Source organism: Channa argus, chromosome 8, assembly GCF_033026475.1.
Source record: "Channa argus isolate prfri chromosome 8, Channa argus male v1.0, whole genome shotgun sequence".
In the NCBI taxonomy this organism is placed as follows: Eukaryota; Metazoa; Chordata; class Actinopteri; order Anabantiformes; family Channidae; genus Channa; species Channa argus.
In genome coordinates, this window is record NC_090204.1 from 2,377,403 (window position 1) to 2,383,794 (window position 6,392).

The following is a 6,392-nucleotide window of genomic DNA, read 5'->3' on the forward strand; positions in this document are numbered from 1 at the left end:
TATTAGTCAATTGGTTTATAATCCTAAATGGACCCCATGTATCCAAATCCTCTCCCCTGCGTGAACCTGCAGCATTCTTGCTTTGTGTAAGCTCATACAAAAAGGAGTTGTTTTTTTTTAATTAATTCCCTAAAAGACAATAACCATGGGGAATGTGTGCTTTTGCCCTTTGGTCATTAAATCTACCACCAGATGGGAGGCTTTTACCTGATGAATATTTTTTGCTTAACACAATGCTCAACCGCTTTGTTGCTATTTTTTAGCTGGTGGAAAGATTTGGATGTCACTTACTGCTCCATTGCTCTGTCATCTTGGATTTGTGCATCCGTGTTGGCCTAAATATGCTTTTTCTCCTGTGTCGCCAATGCTGCGCTCTTATGGAACCCTTGATCAAAGGATAATGCACAGACTGTCACTTGGCCTCCCGTTGCAGTTGGCAAGAGCACTCTGAATTATTCAGATGCATTCTCATGAATACTTGTGCAGCATACAGCACTGTTGATAGCACATAACACTTATCTAAATAGAGTAACACATCCTCTTTTGTAATTGTTATACAGCACAGTGAGGACTATTTTCATATTTAAAGCATCAAGTGTTAATGTTTGATTTAGGTTGTGCTCTGCTACATGTAAACTGCAAATCAGTGGCGCCCCACCTGAAGTGGTAACGCAGTGCTTTGCTACGATGCTTTATGCTATGTTATTCTTTCTTACTCCTCTAAACTGTAAATTGTACTTTTTACTCCATAATAGTGTAACGTGCGTCTCAACCCAATGCTCTGCCACTGAGCCACCAGGCCTCCTGCTATACTGTATACGACTACTCAACATTTAAAATAATTTAAATACTGTTGGGTACTGTACATTTCTACCCAACAGTGTTTAAATTATTTTAAAATATTGCAGTGTTTTAAAAACACTTCCATAGTTTTGATACTTTGAGTTAACTAGTAATACTTACTAATACTGTAATCACTATGTACTGTTTTGAAGGCAGGACTTTTACGTCTAGTAGAGTATCTTTAACTTGAGGTACTGCAAATTTGACCACCATCGTAAAGGAGAAACTATGATGACAAATGACGATAATAATTATTATATTGAATGATAATTATTATTATTTTTGTTACACATCAGTCTGAGTTTTGTCCTTTTAGTTTGAGATGTTCAAATGAAGTATGTTAAAATCAACAGCTTTGAGAAATAACCATCACAACTGTGAATATTCAATATATGTTTTGGCTTTTGGCAACCGAAACACAAGAGCAGTCAATGAGATTGCTGTCATACAGTTTTAATATATCAAATGTTTATGGTTGGGTCCATTACTTGCCTGTTGATATCAGCTTGTTTGCAGTACACAGTATGCAGCAGGATATTCAGTAAAAGTATGGATCATGTTTTGACACAGAAAGGGCTTCATAGGTTTAACAGGCCATTTAGTGAGTGACTGACCCACGACAAGGGTCGCCTCAGTCCCACCCACCACACCGCTGCATTTCACCTGCTGCAAGTATAGAGAAACATGAAGGGCAGAGAATCAACCACCTTTGGACATTGTATTTCCATTTTACTGTGCAGTAGAAATTTAGGTTTTATCAGTCTGGGCAATGTTGTCTTTTGTTTGATTAATTTATCTAATCTATTTTTTCTTTTCATGTCAGCGTGGACTTTTGCTTTTAGAACACCAGTATCAACCATTGCGTGCTACTATAAAATGCACATGTGTTGTGTGCTATTTTTTGGGCCCCATGGAAATGTCTCCATAGTTGTGACTTCTGAAATTGCTTGTGTTTATCCTCTCAGAAAAGTAAAGCTATTGATTTCTGTGGGCATCCGGTGTTTCCTCTTTTTTCTTAAGGTGAAATATTGGAGCTGTGTTACTGACAGAGGTCAGAGGAGCACAGAAAGACCGTGTGACCATGCACAAGATTGTCAGGTCATCTTTTCATGCCTCCTCTGATCTCACAGCTCTGTACTCAACCCACAGATAGGCCAGCTGAGGAGATAAAGGTTGGATGCCTTTGCATGAGTCGCTGTTGTTTAGCGGGAAGTGCCAATCAAATGTAGTTTTGTGCAGAAAGATTACATTTGCACTACTGCCTACTCTACATGTTAGAACACTACCCTATCTCACATCAGCAGTGTAATAGTTTTTATATAGCTTAGGGCAACACCATGTGGATTTGGTGAAAAGCATGTGGGTGTGCACTTTTTTCCTTTTTTTAAACAAATGCACTGAGCAGTGACCTCGTGGAGTATCTAATTTGGCTTCTACACGCAGTCGTTATCACACAATGAGTGTCAGACCTTTTTATTACAACACAACTGCCAGGTGGAGAGATTTACATCATCGTCATCAGGTTATTTATGGCTACAAATATTTATATATCTTTGTGTCTGCTCACCTCTCTGTCTCAATAGGCCTATATCTATAATAAAAGTTAACAGTAGCTACTTACAATCATGTGCAAAAGTTAGCAGCCCCCCTTACATTAAAATGGCATACATTTAAAAAAACATTTAAAACGTAGTGTTTAGATCCTTTATACTACATTAGAGATATTGTGAAAGTACATTGTAATTTTCTGGTGATAATTTAATTGGTTAATTTTGTTTTAATGTAAAAGTAATCAAACCATAAAGCTAGATTGTTCGCTTGTAGTGGTTATTACAGGGCTCACCTTGGTGACTAATTATGCTCAGGACATATCTTCGTAAATTTTTTTAAGGGTAGTTTTAATCCATGTGTAAATATCCCTGACATAATTGATTGCAAATACCTGTGACGTTATATTAACGCAGGCCAATATTCTAATCAGTGTACTGATATGTACCGTCTAGTAGCCTTAATATTTTAGTTTAGTTTAGTTTATTGTCTTATGGTTCAATCTATCAAACAGCCTCTGTGGCTACTTCAGTAATCAGCCCCTGACAGACTCCCTGCTTTTCAGTGACTCGTCTTATCAGCCCTAGTTTATATCATATTGTTGAAGTAGAGTGAAGGGAATGAATATTTCAGCAGCTGAGTGCACATGAATCACCAGCAGGGCTTCATACCATCTTGTTTGCACTTACTACAGCCATTAAGTTTACAAGCAGCATTTGTATTTATCACCAGGCCTGGATGGTTAGAAGCAATCAAAAACCAAACACAAGGAGAGAAATACAAGGTTCAGGTTGACATGTGAAGAAAAACTGAGGTGAAGTGCTGACATGCTGATGTCTTAGCAGATAACACTTAAATCATTTTCCTCCAAAACTTCACTGGTAAGGGTTCAAAGAGATATAGCCATAATACAAATTTTTGGAGTAAGTAGTGGTGTTTGAAGTTATTTTATGGGATTTTGCTGTAAGGCCCAGAATTGATTTGCAGAAGGGATAAAAGGAAGATACTTTATCTTCGGAGCTTTGTCGGAAAAAGCTTAGCATCCATTGGTAGTTCCGCCAATATGCCTGCAGGGCATGGAGGTAGGGTGAGAGGGGGGTTGCTGGCATTGACATTATATACCAGAATGAATTGTGCTGAGTTTACACCTCCTGCTGCTTACGTTCTGCTCTTTCATAATCTTTCATGAACCATACAATGTTTTATTTAATGTCTTGGGTCAGAGAGAAACTTGAGAAAAAACATATTAATAATGAAACGCAAGTACTGGGGAGGGAAAGAAGAAGAGAAAAAACTTGGTTTGAGGCTCCTCAGCAAACAGGTCAGAAGGACCTTTTGAAGTCTGCAGCTTCAGTGCAGTCAATAGTTTAAGAACTTGTGTTATTTCTGAATGTAAGGCCAGCTTGGACTTTTTCCTACCTGAAAATGCCAAATATCTCATTGCTGCTGCCCAGTGTCTTGCTGCAGTCCTTGAAAGGCTATTCAAGCAGCCAAGAAAAAAATAAATAAAAAAAAACCCCTCTCTACCTTACTTGAGTAAAAACAGTCAGTGGCCGAGAGATTATCGCGTAAATTTTTTTTTTGTTTAAAACGCGTAGAGCGTAGTATTTCCATTCCAAATACTATAGGATATAAAATTTTATTTTAACTCACAAAAAAGTGCATATGCATTTTGGTGGGTTCCACATAATTTCACCCAGAACCAGTCCTCATTACCTCTTTGACGTCAAGCTAACAGCATCAGTGCAAAAGGGAGCAAGCATATGTCATAGCTATAATGTTTGTGTTCCCTGGTGAATCCTCATTTGCAGTCTGTTTAGCTGTGTAAGGAAAGCCAGCTCTTGGCCTCTGTGCCTCTCAGGTCTTAATTGCTTAATTACAGTCATTATTTGAACTGGAAGCGAAATTGCCTGGCATGCTGACACCATGCTGGCCTTACTGTGGGGGAAATAAAAGCTCTCTGAGAAACTGATGTTGCAGGGGTCTCCAGAGGATGAATGGAGATGCCTCGTGTGTGATCCAACGGGTTGCAATGTACTCACGCACACATACACAAGCCCACGTGCATATACAGTACCTCCACTTGCATGTATCTGAATTCCCGACGTCTCCGGGACATTTCGGTGCTATCACATAAAAAGGATCCATATCAGAGCCTTGGTACCTTCAGAGGAGGGTCCAGGGGCTGTGTGACTTATTCATGACTCCCCCGGTGCTCTGCATCCCCGGTCTCTCTGCTCTCTACTGTAACCTGTATTGGCTCACAGACCGGTTCTTTGCCTTTTCGTATGCTGCAGCTTGCTCATCCTGTTTAAAAAGTAAACAGTAGGTTGCATCTGTGCTAATAATTTATGTACAGGGAGAGAGAAAGGTGTTTATGTGGGGAAATGAGATGGGATTAACACCTGCTCCACTATGGACTTAGCTCCCGTTAATGTTTACGTAGCCTTTACCGCACACAGTGTTTTTTTTTTCTTTCTCTTAACATTTTACCTTCTTTTTCCTGCATCAGAGATTTTTCCATGACATTTGCTAGATTGGTCATTTTTCAGGGCTGTAATTAGGCATGTATCTCTTCGGCTGTGAAAAACTCCAAATGTGAAGAAAAAGAAAGAAAGTGGTTACACATGTCAGATCTCAGGTGTGAATGTCTGCAATGGTGTTAATTTGAAGCAGGACATTACTGGAAATGAGCATATGAGGTCAGGTGGCAGTACATGGATTATAAATAGTAGAAGAAGCAGAGGAGAAGAGCCAAGCAAATAACAACTCATTAAAAATAATAATTTTTTTATCAATCAGTTACATTTTGTCTGCACATAAATCTATAATAAAAGGGTAATTGAAAAGTAATGGCATTAATATTTCTCCTTTTCTTTTCTTAATTTCTTGTTTATCTGAAATTAAATGAAACATCATGAATTACAGTAATAGCTGGAAACACATCTGAAAAAATACACAATTAGCTTTGTATGCATCATTTGATAGAAGCCGTTATATCTTTCTATCTATCTGAGCTTGAACTGACTATACATTGCCATCGGCTGCTTGTGATCACCTTCCACCAAACTTTTAGCCAATATTTTATTAATTTAATAATATCCTGAGCCTCTTTCACACTTGCTTGGAATTCTCATCTTCTCCATACTTTATCCAGAGGTGGTGTCTGTGAAAACGTAAATCTCTGAGTGAGATGGACCAGAGATTACCCACAGTTCAGTGCAGATCAGGTGCATGGGGTCCGTGTGTGAAGCACGCTGCTGTCTGTCCGATTTTTTAAGGTAAGCGAATGGTTGTGTTGGCGACATTTCTATTAATTGACTCCCGCAGTGTCTTTATTTTTAATGCGCCGCTTTGACATGCTATAAGTTCTCTGCAGCATACGTTTTCTATCCTGTTGTGCCTCCTGTAAGTGCTGACCCCTTATTGAAATTAAGCAGTTTCTACCATGAGGAGGATAAACAGTAAGGTAACATTAGCAGTTAGCTAATTATTGCTGATCGTTTGTTTCTGACATCCCCAGAAATGGACGCAACTTCACATCACTGACAACTTAAAGTTGCAGTGTGAACTAATTCGTACAATATTTTACAGGATCCTAACATAGCGAGCACTAGTCATTATAACTTATAACTAAGATGAAAACCCCCAACAAAGTGTTCTGCATGAAGTCAATAACTGTATTACTGTACCAATCCATTACCGTCCCACAGCCTTAAAGTGCTTATTATTGTGACCACGACAATAAACAGACAGTATGATGCCACTGTATGCTGCATGACGACACATGTATAGTAGCAGTGCTTTTTCAGAAAACAGAGACGGTAGTGACAAACCGCATGACCTGTTTGAGGGATTGCGAAAATTAGTACATGTAGCCTTAGTTTCCAGAGGATAAATCCTCATGACTTTCGTGGACCCCTAACCTTTTCAGTTGGTGCTAACATTCATGTTTTCCAAAGGATGAAATATAACTTTTTTGATCTCCTGATTTTTTTCAT